The sequence below is a fragment of the Coenobita brevimanus genome, chromosome 115 (assembly GCF_032717465.1).
Source record: "Coenobita brevimanus isolate Jiangsu-jjx chromosome 115, ASM3271746v2, whole genome shotgun sequence".
NCBI classification, from domain to species: domain Eukaryota; kingdom Metazoa; phylum Arthropoda; class Malacostraca; order Decapoda; family Coenobitidae; genus Coenobita; species Coenobita brevimanus.
Window position 1 is genome coordinate 17,947,568 of NC_137068.1, and position 14,446 is coordinate 17,962,013.

Genomic DNA, 14,446 nt, shown 5'->3' on the forward strand with positions numbered 1-14,446 from the left:
AACATACAGTTGGAGTCAGGAATATTGTGCCATTTTTTGGTCGAAAAATTATGAAACTCTCACACAATAATTTTGAAAAATTTGTTGGGTTTCAAAGACATCATTACTATGTTTCAATAGTCATTGTTCACTGTCCTGCTATTCATCATTATGCAGTGGATCGGTATCAGTGTCCGCAATAGCACATAAACTTGCGTGACTGACTGATGTTGACATTTGCTATACCGACAATGCCATCCATTTCTTTCTGGGTCTGTTTGTAATCTAATGCCCGCAAAAAGAGGAAAGACACATTAAAGTTTCTCTAAAGCCAAATGCCTTAATCTCACAAAGGGTGCTAATGAACATCACCTCCATATCATCCGCTGTCATTATGACGCCCTCCCTCCAACCCACACCTTCCTCATTCATATACTCATACCTCTCCACCCCAGCCCTCCATTTACCCTCAGTTAAATTAAACAGAAATATTAACTGTAAAGTAAACAATGGCAATGTTGCCACTTTTCTTCTAAGTTTGCTTGTCTATCTGATGCCTGAAAGTACAGAAAATTCACATTAAATTAATAATAATCATCATCACCATCTCACCCTTTTTCTTCCCATCAAAGATGGGGTGAGGTAGGGTCCAGAATGGAAGAAATGAGAAAAAACATAGTAGAGGGAGAATTAATTAACATCACATTCCATGAAACTGGCCAAATTCTTACTAACTCACCATTCAAGCCCCTGGAATCCTAACTCCACCTCAGAGGCCTCAGGAGGTAGCAAGAATATACTGGAAAACGAATCACCCAACTCAAGGCTACAGGTCACTTATATGTGTCCTAATCTCATGAACGTGTTGAATGGAGGTGGAGAGTCTGAAGTTCTAAATCTTCCTAACTTTGGCATGTCCACTGCTGGAGCAGGTGTTCACTGGAGGAGAATGTGATATCCTATGTCATCCTATTGGAGAAGTTACATGTCACTTTGGCTGCTACAATTTAGGCAGGTGTTCAACAGAGAAGAATGTGAAGTCCTACATCCTACTGAAAGGTTCCAGGTCACTTTGGCTTCTAATACTCTGGCAGGTGTTCAGTGGAGAAAAATGTGATGTTCTGTATCATCCTACTGAGGGTTTACAGGTCACTCTGGCTTCTAAAACTTAGGCAGTTGTTCAACGGAGGTGGAGAATATGAAGTCCTCAGGGAAAAGCTGTTTGGCATAAGGGTACAAGACTTCATATATTGTCCTAATGGTATAGTCTGCTACACCCGTGCTATCCATAATTTCCACATAGGTTCGTTTATCATCTGAGGCCTGAAAGTAGATGAAAATCATCATCATCGTCATCATCATGATCACCACCACCAACTTTATCAACAACATCCTCACCTCTTTTTCCCACCGAGTGTTGGGGTGAGGCAGGGCCAAGAAAGCCAGCAAAATGAAAAAACATGACAAGGGACAGCTAATCAAAGGAATGCCCAATGAAGTTTAAGTTAAATACAAACAATAACCCCTTCAACTTCTTACTACCTTATCTGCCACAAAAACTATATTCATAATTAAAAGAATGATAAGTTAAATGTTAATATTAATAAACTCTTAATAACTGATGGTCTTCTCGTTATTTATAGATTTCATCAAACTTAAGAAAGGTCTCTCATGCTTAACTGATTAATAATGGCTAAAGATAAAAGTCTCTACTTAGCATAACATAAGCCTTTGGACGTAAGAAAAATTTGAGGTCCTGCTGCAAGAGCTGTGTCGCATGAGGGAAATATAAGTTTGCATGACTGCCTGATGGTTATGTCTACTACACTGGTAATGTCCTCAATTTCTTTTTGCTCTTCATCTAATGCCTCAAAGAGGATTGACATACCAACACGAAATGATACCGTGCTTTCTCTTAAGGAATTCCCATATTTGTGTTGGCCATGGTACGTCTGATAATTTCTGAGGATTGAAAATCTAAAAGTATCAGTAACAGCTAATTATTTTCTATCAGTTCCCAGAAACCACTGGGAAAAAGAAATCTAAGATGTGTACTATAACTTGTAAAATTATAAGTGTCAGCTTGGTGTTTCCCTCTATCTACCCGTGCATAAACATTCCTACCTAAAACTAATGATACTGTGGCATGTAATCAAGCCTGTAGCCACAATTCACTCTTTGGTAGTACCTCCCAGGGTTGACAGTAGCCACCCATCTACATTCATGTTAAATTAATGGAAATATTACCCTGATTGTTCTTGCTTCTAACATATGATTATATAAAGCTTTGAAGGAAACTCTCAGAACTTGAGGGTCAGATATAAGTACTCCTCCAGCATTTGAGCTCCTTTCAAAGTTTAATACAGCTCTCTGCTGGTAATCTGATTAAACAATAAATAAATAATTCATCATCATCATCATCCGGACCTCCTTCCTCACCCAAGGGCAGGGTGAGGAGTAGCAATGTCCAGACAGCCCAAATTTGCCCAATCCAATGGGCCACGCTTCCATTCACTCATCATTGAAGTCCCCGGAATCCTGGCTCTATAGGATACGTCAAAAAACATTCACCACATTCTGTAGCTTCGCATAAATGAATCCGATTGAGTCAATCAGATAATAAATAAAATATAATAAATAAAATAATAATAATAATCCATCCATCCACCATCCAATCCTATGTTGCCCCACAAGAAGCGTAGGAAACCGCGGCTAGGCAAGTTGGTCCTGACGTTTAAGATGAGAGTGACCAGCCTCACTCACCCCTGAGTAGCACTGCACAGGCAATAAACCCCAACTACCCCTTGGATATAAACCTACACAAGCTCAATCTGATTGGAGCACCTTAATTACCCACTAAACCACCAGGCACCATAATTTGGTTATATGGATACCACCCAGAGTAGTAAATGGTTTCCTGGTGCACAGGAAACCATTTGGTTTGTCACTCAGTGTAAAGTCACCCATAGGCAGAAGGAAAATGAAAGAATGAGGGAAAGAAAGACAGATGAGGAAGTGTAAAGTCACCCATAGGCAGAAGAAAGAAGAAAGACTGAAGGAATGAATGACAAGAGGAGGGATGGAAGAGAGGAAAGGGAATAAAAATCAATCCATTCATCCATCACCTAATCCTATGTCGCCCCACAGAGAAGCGTAGGAACCCGGGGCTAGGCAAGTAGGTCCTGACATTTAAGATGAGACTGACCAGTGTCACTCATCCCTGAGTGGCATTACATGAGCAATAAAAGGCTCAATCCAATCGGAGCACCTTGATTACCCACTAATCCACCAGGTGCCATAACTTGGTTATATGGTTACCATCCAGCACAGTAAATGGTTTCCTAATAATACCTAATAATAATAATAATAATAATAATTGTATAATAATAATACAGTAATAATAATAAAAATAATAATAATAATAATAACACTGTAATAATAATAATGGGCCATTACTCAATCTGGCACTCCCCCAGCTAGAGTGTTTGAGTCTGGGGCCTGCCTATTCTATCCAAACATTTAAGGGGGGTGAATGCCAAAAGAAAATCTAATATTTAATCTGATTACAGAAAATGGAAAAAAAAAATCAGAGTATACCTTGAAGCCTCTCTGGTTGTCTGTGAAAAAAAAAATAAAAAAAAAAAAATGGCATGCATACAAACACTCCAAATGCTTCAAAACAAATAATATATAGGGGTACCTGGAGCGTCCCCCCCCTGATATCCTTGTTTTCTATTGGGGCAGTCTATACAGCAAAACCTCTACAACTCTGCAAAATACACGTGCAAGCCTTGCCGAGTTAGCCTATTTGCCGAGTTGTAGGGATGAACTTTAAGTCCCCCCACCCCCAGCACACACGCAAAAAAAAGGAAAAAAAGGGAAAAAATGAAAAAAAAAGTTTTTACAATAAACAGTAAAAGCTGCCTTACCATGATTCCATGCAGTTGTAGGGTGTATTCCAGGCATGAAGGAGGACTTTTGGTAGTTTTATGAGGTGTTAGAGGGGCTCAAGATTACTTTTGGGCACACCTTTACTGTACTGTACTTGAGACTGTACACTATGTGAAGTACAATTAACACTATAAAGGCCATTACTGTAATGCATTTATCACTTGTACTATACTGGGGAACTAAACACTAAACACTTATACATTACTGCACAGAACTTATTTACTAAACACTGGGGTAGCACTGGGAGACGCCATGGTTAGCTTCTGCAGGTACAATCCACTTAAAGAGTGCGTAACACTTACTCACAAGCAGAGTGAGTGAGGAGAAAATGCAACATGGGCGGCGGACGAAGGCAAACTGGCCCACGTGGAGCGCAACAGGCTTTGTTTACATACCCATGCACACGTGATGCCGGGTTACTCTTGCTGAATGTCAGTACAACTCAGCATCTTACCAAGTTGGGGGGATTTTTGCCGACTCTCTTCCGCTCACATGCGCATTTTTGAGAATTTTTTAATTTTGATTTTTAAATTATATTTTTGAGCCTTCCCGAGTTGTAGAGGTTTCCGATTTGAAGGATGATGAATTGTAGAGGTGTTACTGTATATTGTACAATGTACATTGTTTAGTAATTGTCTTTACAGATTTTATATGATTTTTTCTTTTTTTTTTACGTAAAAGTACACATTCTCCTACACGTAGCAACTCACAGGATGGGTGGAGGGTAGGTGGAGGAAGGAGGAATGTAGCCAGAGCTCCACTGTTGCTCAGAGAGGAAGGACACTAAGTTTGCTCAATCCTCTCCTAGCCTTTACAGACATCTACCTTCTATATGGAGTTCCATACAAGATGGGACGACCTTCTCAGAAGATTAAAAAACAACATGGGACTATGAGAAGACTCCTGGAATATCAGACTGAGAATAGCACAGCAAGAGGAGAGTACTGTGGGTGACGCAACATGACTCACCGCTACACCACCACAATCATCACCTCATCATTTTACACTATCTATTTATCTATCTATCTATTGCCAAAAACAATCCCATACGGGGTGGCCACTAACAAATCACCTCCACGTTGCTCTGTCCCCTGCCATTTCACTGCCCTGCTCCCAGCTCACACCCCCTCCCTCATATACCTCTCCACTCCATCCCTCCATCTCATCCTTGGCCTCCCCCTCCCTCTCTCCCCCTCCATCTCACTCACATATACTCTCTTCGTCAGTCTCTCACTCTCAATCCACTCCAAATGGCCAAACCACTTCAGTGTGTTTCTCTTAACGCTTCCTATCACATCCATATCCACCCCACAACTCTCCTTCACATCCTCATTTGTCAGTCTGCCTCTCCATGTGACACCACATGCTCCTCTCAAATAACTCGTTTCCACTGCTCTCACTCTTGACTTTTATCCCTTCAACAAGGTCCAAGTTTCACTTCCATACATCAGAGTTGGCAGAACAATACTATCATGTAGAAACTTTTTCACTTCCATGCTCACTTCCCTGTTTCTTATCACTACTTTCAAGGAACCACCAACCTTTCTTCCTTGTTGTACCCTTTCAAGCACTTCACCCTCCAAATTTCCATCCTTACTCATCACACTACCCCGGTACTTAAATGTACTCACATTCTCCATTTCCTCCTCATCCAACCTCACTGTAAATTCATTGACTTCACTTCTCTCGAAGACCATAACGTTACTCCTCCCTACATTTACCTTTAGATTCCGTTTCTTACACACTCTCCCAAAGTCATCCACCAAGCCTTGCAGCTCCCCTTCATTCTCACTTAACAACACAGTATCATCTGCAAACAATAGTACAGGGAGCTTCCAAACACTGCCCTCTCTCATTAGGGCCACTCCAACATCCAATGTTCTACCTTGTATCTCTTTTATAACCCCATCCATGTACAGATTGAACAACCATGGAGACATGACACATCCCTGTTTCAACTCAACCTTCAAAGAGAAAAATTCACTCAGTTCACCATCCAAAAGCACTGCAGCCTTAGCCCCGTCATGCATACTCTTCACAGCATTCAACAACTTCCCATCTACTCCATATATGCTTAATACTTTCCATAATCTCTGTCTATCCACCCTGTCATATGCTATCTCCAAATCCATGAAGGTCGCATACAATTTCTTTCCCTTCTCTAGAAACTTTTCCCCACCATCCAATCACTCAATGTAGTGCTGCTCTCAGGTGTCTGCCCTGTCCTCTCCTCCATCCTTGTTTCCTTCCATCTTCTTCTGTCTTTTTTTACTTCATTCTTTTCTCTTCCTTCTGCCTACGGGTGACTTTACACTCCCTCTTCTGTCTTTCATTCCTTCATTCTTTCCTCTCCCTTCTGCCTGTGGGTGACTCTACACTCAGTGACAAGCCAAATGGTTTCCTGTACACCAGGACACCATTTGCTACACTGGGTGGTAACCATATATCCAAATTTTGGCGCCTGGTGGTTTAGTGGGTAATTATTGTGCTCCAGTCGGATTGAACCAGTGAAGGTTTATATCCAAGGGGTGATTGGGGTTTATTGCTCATGTAATGCCACTCAGGGATGAGTGAGGCTGGTCACTCTCATCTTAAATGTCAGGACCAACTGCCTAGCCCCGGGCTTCTACGCTCCTCATGGGGCAACGTAAGATTGGATGATGGATGGATGGAAAAACTTTTCCACTAAAGATCTAAGAATGAATATCTGATCTACACAACCTCTTCCCTTCCTAAAGCCTTCCTGTTCTTCTCCAACTAATTCCTCTGTTATTTCCCTAACTCTGTCAGTAAGTATCCTACCATACTGTATACTCTTCCTATTACACTAAGAAGACAAATGCCCATATGATTACCACACACTTCTTGTTCCCCTTTCCTTTGTACAAGGGAATAATTATACTTGGCTTCCAATCCTCCGGGACTCTACCTTCCTCCCAGGCCAACCTGCACATCTTCCACATCCATTCTACTGCTATCTCTCCCCCATGCTTCAGCATTTCACTACACACTTCATCAATTCCTGGGGCTTTCCCCATTTTGACTCTCTTCATTGCTTCTACAACTTTCATCCTACTGACTTCTTCCTCTCTTCTCACATCCCTCCTTCTCCCAGCCATTCCCGAGCCACTTATACTGGCATTACTTTCATTCTCTGTGTTCAACAATTCATTAAAGTGTTCTCTCCATCTGCTCACTTTTTCTCCTGTCTCCACTAGTAATCTACCATTTTTATCTTTCACTCCCCGACTAACTTCCCTGAAACCCTGTCTAAAGCTCTTTACCTCTTTCCAGAACATTTTCTTACAGTCCCTCCACTTTACACTCAAATTCCTTCCAAATTCCTCATCCACTCTCTTTTTACTCTCTCTTACTAATCTTTTCACCTCTCTCTTCCTCTCTATGTATCTCTCTCCCATCAATCTCTCAACTTCTTCCACGCCCCTATTTCTCATCCACTCACTATATGTTTTCTTCTTTTGTGCCACAGCCTGTCCACCATGCTGTTCCTTGAACCCCCTTTCATTTTCTCTTCTTCACCCCACACACCACTTCATATGCTGCACATATTTCTTCTGTAAATATCTAGCACACACCTTCCACGTTCTCCATCTGCTCCAATCCATATTTACCCAATCACTCCACCACTTCTCTCTTATATTCTGCCTATTTCTCATTCTCTTGTAACCTTTCCACTCACCTTGCATCTACTCCTTCCTCCCGTCCTTCCCTTCTTCTATTCTCCATTTTACTTGGACCTTGATTCTGACCACCACTTAGTGGTGGTCAGAAAGTCCACTCCCCCCACCTCTATATGCTCTTGCATCCATTACACACCTTTGCATCCTTTCATCCACACACACATAATCAATCATTGCCTTCCGTTCATTCTGTTCACCACCCACCCTTCTCATCATTCGCCATGTATACCTGTGGATCATTTTGTGCCTGAAGAGGGTATTGGCTATCACCAACCCCCTCCCGGCACAAATGTCCACTAAAGCACTGCCATTCACATCCATCTCAGCAGGCACACCCCACTCACCAACTACTCCACCCACCTTCACATTCCCTACTTTACCATTCATATCACCAATCAAAAACACTCTCTCATTCTTTTCAAACTTTTCCATGCACACTTCCACATTTGTCCAGAACTCTTCTCTCACTCTGCTTGCACGAACTTGCGTTGGAGCACACACGCACACAATCGCTCACTTTTGTAGTCCAACTTTCAATCTTACCCACACAACCCTTGAGCCAATTGATCCATACTCTCTTATATTCTCCTTCCATCTGTTACCCACAACAATACACACTACCTCTTTTGCCCTCTCATTCTCACCTACTGCCGCACATATATCCTATCCATACCCCCATTCTCTCACACTCTCACCTCTCCTTTTAGTTTCAGTTAATCCACATACATCCACTTTTGCACCTTCAAGCACCTGGACAATCTCTCTTTCACCTCATCATTTACACCCCTTACATTCCACGTCACCATCCGTATCATGTCCTTTGTTCAGTCCTTAGTCGTCATCTTTTGGTCAGTCCAGGTCCGAGGCTTCTTGTTCATATTTTTAGTTAGTTGTTATCCGGGGAGGGGCATTAACCCTTCGCCAACCCACTTACTGTCACATGGGGAACACATGTTGGTTGCTTATAAAGTTACCACTATCACCACCACCAATTCGTCAACGTGATTCATCATCACAATCATCTACCTCATCTGCACAATCTAAATCAACATCAGCTGCTGCAGCATCATCAACTGAGGATGAAGTTGCTGTTGTCACTAGCTACATGCCAGGAATGTAGTTCTGATATCAAAATTCTTGGATCTAATACCTGGGTACAATGAGAAAGGTGGCAACTTCTGAAACCCCAGCAGAGTGTGATAATATTCAGTAAATGGGTCATTACAGAAAGGGACCAGGTGCCAATTGGGATTAGGATTAGTTTTGACATTCAAAACCAACCCTAATCCTAACTAGTAAATTATCATAACATCACTATACTTATTTCTATGCCTCTAATTCAATCATACAGTACTGTACTTTCACAGAAACCAGCCAATATCTCAAAACTAAAGTTATTACACTTTCGGCCATAACTGTGACATTTCTGTTCAAAGCATCATAAATATGACATGTCAACATGAAGAAATAGCAGAAGAAAGTTTTCCTAATTTAGTTTTATTAATTATGCATTGCACTTCTTATATATTGATTTTTTAATGCCAAATTTGGGGGAAAAAAAAAAAAACAGCAATGCAACAAGCAACAGAAAGGAGGAAATTATAGCTTTTTTTTTTCCCATTGTTTAAAAAAAAAAAAAAAAAAAAAAAAAAAAAAAAAAAATACCCCCTGGGGGTAGGGTTTTTTTTCCAAGAATACTCCCCCAGTATCCCTGCTTGTCGTAAAAGGCGACTAAAAGGGTTGGCGGAGGGTTAGTGCCCCTCCCTGGAAAACAACTAACTAAAAAAACAAACAAGAAGCCTCGGACAAGGACTGACCAAACGATGACGACCCAGGACCGGACAAAGGACTTGGTAATGGCAACGTGGAATGTAAGAGGAGCTAACGATGAGGTCAAAGAGAGAGAGATTGTCCAGGTACTTGAGAGTGCGAAAGTGGATGTATGTGGAATAACTGAAACAAAATGGAGAGGAGAAAGTGTGAGAGAATGGGAGTATGGATGGGGTATATGTGCAGGAGTAGGTGAGAATGAGAGGGCAAAGGAAGGAGTATGTATAGTTGTGATGGAAGAAGAGCATAAGACAGTATGAATCACTTGGATCAAGGATTATGTGGGTAAAGTTGAAAGTTGGAATACAAATGTGGGCGATTGTGTGTGTGCATGCGCCAACGCAAGATCGTGCTAGCAGAGTGAGAGAAGAGTTCTGGACAAATGTGGAAGTGTGCATGGAAAAGTTTGGAAGGAATGAGAGAGTGCTTTTGATCGGTGATATGAATGGTAAAGTGGGGAATGTGAAGGTGGATGGAGTAGTTGGTGAGTGGGGTGTGCCTGCTGAGATAGATGAGAATGGCTTTGCATTAGTGGACATTTGTGCTGGGAGGGGGTTGGTGATAGCCAATACCCTCTTCAGGCATAAAATGATCCACAGGTATACATGGCGAGTGTTGAGAAGGGTGAGTGGTGAACTGAATGAAAGGAAGGCAATGATTGATTATGTGTGTGTGGATGAAAGGATGCGAAGATGTGTAATGGATGCAAGAGCTTATAGAGGTTGGGGGAGTGGACTTTCTGACCACTACTTGGTGGTGGCCAGAATTAGGATCCAAGTAAGATGGAGAAATAGAAGAAGAGAAAGACGAGAGGAAGGAGGAGTTGCAAGGAGAGTGGAAAGGTTACAAGAGGATGAGAAAAAGGCAGAGTATAAGAGAGAAGTGGAGGAACGACTGGGCAACTATGAATTGGAGCAGATGGGGGATGTGGAAGGTGTGTGCAGGATATTTACAGAAGAAGTATGTGCAGCATGTGATGTGGTGTGTGGAAGGAAGAGAAGACGGAGGGGGGTGCAAGGAACAGCGTGGTGGACCGAAGAGGTGAGACAGGTTGTGGCACAAAAGAAGAAAGCATACAATGAATGGATGAGAAATAGGGGCGTGGAAGAAGTTGAGAGGCGGAAGAGAGAGTTATATGTAGAAAGAAAGAGAGAGGTGAAAAGATTAGTAAGAGAGAGTAAGAAGAGAGTGGATGAGGAATTTGGAAGGAATTTGAGTGTAAAGTGGAGGGACTGTAAGAAAATGTTCTGGAAAGAGGTGAAAAGAGTAAGACAGGGTGGAAGTGAGGTTAGCAGGGGAGTGAAAGATAAAAATGGTATATTACTAATGGAGAAGGGAGAAAAAGTGAGCAGATGGAGAGAACACTTTAAGGAATTGTTGAACACAGAGGATGGAAGTGATGCGAGTATAAGTGGCTGGGGAATGGCTGGAAGAAGGAGAGAGATGAGAAGACAGGAAGAAATCAGTAGGATAGAAGTTGTGGAAGCAATGAAGAAAGTTAAATTGGGGAAAGCCCCAGGAATTGATGGAGTGTGTGGTGAAATGCTGAAGCATTGGGGGAGAGATAGTAGTAGAACGGATGTGGAAGATGTGCAGATTGGCTTGGGAGGAAGGTAGAGTCCCGGATGATTGGAAGTCAGGTATAATTACTGTATTCCCTTGTACAAAGGAAAAGGGGAAAAAGAAGTGTGTGGTAATCATAGGGGCATTTGTCTTCTTAGTATAATAGGAAAAGTGTATGGTAGGATACTTATTGACAGAGTTAGAGAAAGAACAGAGGAATTAAGTTGGAGAAGAACAGGGAGGCTTTACAAAGGGAAGAGGTTGTGTAGATCAGATATTCATTCTTAGATCTTTAGTGGAAAAGTTTCTAAAGAAGGGAAAGAAGTTATATGCGGCTTTCATGGATTTGGAGAAAGCATATGACAGGGTGGATAGACAAGGATTGTGGAAAGTATTAAGAATATATGGAGTAGATGGGAAGTTGTTGAATGCTGTGAAGAGTATGTATGATGGTGCTATGGCTGCAGTGCGTGTGGATGGTGAACTAAGTGAATTTTTCTCTTTGAAGGTTGGGTTGAAACAGGGATGTGTCATGTCTCCATGGTTGTTCAATCTGTACATGGATGGGGTAATAAAATAGGTACAAGGTAGGGTAGTGGATGTTGGAGTGGCCTTGGTGAGAGAGGATAGTGTTTGGAAACTCCCTGTACTGTCGTTTGCAGATGATACTATGTTGTTGAGTGAAGACGAAGGGGAGCTGCAAGGCTTGGTGGATGAGTTTGGGAAAGTGTGTAAGAAACGGAATCTAAAGGTGAATGTAGGGTAGAGTAAAGTGATGGTCAATGAGAGAGGTGAAGTCAGTGAATGTACAGCGAGGTTGGATGGTGAGGAATTGGAAAACGTGAGTACGTTTAAGTACTTGGGTACTGTGATGAGTAAGGATGGAGGTTTGGAGGGTGAAGTGCTTGAAAGGGTACAGCAGGGAAGAAAGGTTGCTGGTTCTTTGAAAGCAGTGATAAGAAACAGGGAAGTGAGCATGGAAGTGAAAAAGTTACTACATGACAGTATTGTGATACCAACTCTAACGTATGGAAGTGAAGCTTGGACGTTGTTGGAAGGACACAAGCCAAGAGTGAGAGCAGTGGAAATGAGTTATTTAAAATGAGCCTGTGGAGTCACATGGAGACACAGGCTGACGAATGAAGATATAAAGAAGCGTTGTGGTGCAGATGTGGATGTGATAGGAAGCATTATGAGGAACACACTGAGGTGGTTTGGCCATGTGGAGAGGATGGAGGGTGAAAGACTGACGAAGAGAGTGTATGTGAGTGAGGTGGAGGGGGGAAGAGGGAGGGGGAGGCCGAGGATGAGATGGAGGGATGGGGTGGAGAGGTATATGAGAGAGGGGGGTGTGAGCTGGGAGCAGGGCAGTGAAATGGCAGGGGACAGAGCGACATGGAGGCGATTTGTTTGCAGCCACCCCAAGCAGGATTGAGGCATCTGGCAATAGACAGATAGATAGATAGATAGGTTTGGTTAATAAGGGGAATAATTTTCAATGTACTGAGGTGAAATGTAATGTCCCAAAACAATTACATTTTTTACGTACTGAGTTGGGTCTGGTTAGTACTCGGATGGGTGACCGCCTGGGAACACCAGATGCTGTTGACATAACATTCTCCTTACGTGTCAAGTGGGGTTGGTGGAGGATTAGTGCCCCTCCCTGTAAAACAATTAACTCTAAGCCCTTGGCCACCCCGTTTGGGATACATGGCGTCTGGCAATGAATGAATGATTGATTTTTAACCCCTTACGGGATTAAGGCGTCTGGCAATAGAGAGGAGTCTGTGGAGTCACATGGAGAGACAGACTGACAAATAAGGATATAAAGGAGCGTTGTGCTGCAGATGTGGATGTGATAGAAAGCGTTATGAGGAACACACTAAGGTGGTTTGGCCATGTGGAGAGGATCGAGAGTGAAAGACTGAAGAGGAGAGTGTATGTGAGGTGAAGGGGGAGAGACAGAGAGGGGAAGGTCAAGGATGAGATGGAGGGATGGAGTGGAGAGGTATATGAGAAAGGGGGGTGTGAACTGGGAGCAGGATAGTGAAATGGCAGGGGACAGGGTGACGTGGAGGCGATTTGTTTGTGGCCAACACGTATAAGGGATTAAGGCGTCTGGCAATAGATAGATAGATAGATAGCAATAGACAGACAGATAGATTTTTAACCTGTTTAATTTTTTCTGAGAAAAATAATAATCTGAACTGAATGAAACTTATAGGCTTTGTCATTTACACAACCTCACACAACACACAAAAAATTCAGCCAGACTGAATGAATATGAATGTTACTGCAGTCCACTCCCCTTAATGTAAGAGTGACTGATTCCACATCTCTGAATGGCATTACATGAGCAATAACCCCTAGCTACCCCTAGGAATGAGACTCCTATGGCTATATTTGGTTGGAGTGCCTTAAACCATTAGACACCTGGCACCTAAAAAGTGCAGGGGACAACACAGCTAATGAACTAGACCTTTTCTTTTACTTTAACTTGGCCTAAAACTGCCTTATCCCCATCTTCTGTAATAAGATGTCGCAAAAGACTTACGTAAGAATATGGTACTACTGTATTCACGATAATATGTACAGCCATAGTACTGCCTCAGTCTATCACTGAGGGACATGCAATATGCTGCAAAGAGACAAAAATCTGGGCAAGATTAAGATCAAATGACCATACATAAGTAAGTAGCACAAAGGACACCCTTGATCTTCCTGCATGTAACAGAGAACTGTCCCACATAAGGTAGTCTGTATGCCTGCCTCTGCCTCTTGGTTAGCTCAGCCACTCCTGCAATGACCCTAATTTCCATTTGGATTTGCTTGTCATCTGATGCCTGCAAGTACATAAAACTAAGGCTATATAAAATGAAAATACAGTAATTAAAGCAAAATATACACCAGCAATGTCATCAATTCCCTTCTGGGTTTCCTTGTCATCTGATACCTGCAGGAGGTCGCTGAACTGGTACAGTGGTGGCCTGCAGTCCTAATGGACCCAGGGAGTAGACTGTAGCACCAGTCGAGCAGGGCGGTGCTCCCAAGATGGATGGAAAGCTGATGACAGGGAGAGATCGAGCTCCCGTTTCATCAGCCCTCAGGACTAGCTTCTGACCATCCCCCTTTGCTGAACTTTTTCAGTGTTTCAGTAATACATAGAGTAAGTCAGCATGCTCTCCATCACGAGTTCCACTAACTGTCAACACCAAACTACGTGCACGTAACACACTACACTTCCTATTCAACATTTAAACCAAAAAATAGCATTTCATAACCAAGCCTCAGACTCCCCAGGGAGGGAGGAGGGGGGGTCATCAAAGCCCCACCATCTGCCCCTCTCCTTGGTGATGACCAAGTGAGATGCCTGGAACCACTGTCTGACTCATTTCTTCTTCATTTCTGCAACATTTGCAGCC

General features: G+C 42.5%; 1 protein-coding gene across 1 annotated transcript in view; it reads right to left on the reverse strand.

Moving 5' to 3' along the window:
- Window positions 1-14,446, reverse strand: part of TfIIB (transcription factor IIB) — a 43,351-nt gene that overhangs the window by 707 nt on the left and 28,198 nt on the right. The window lies entirely within an intron of this gene.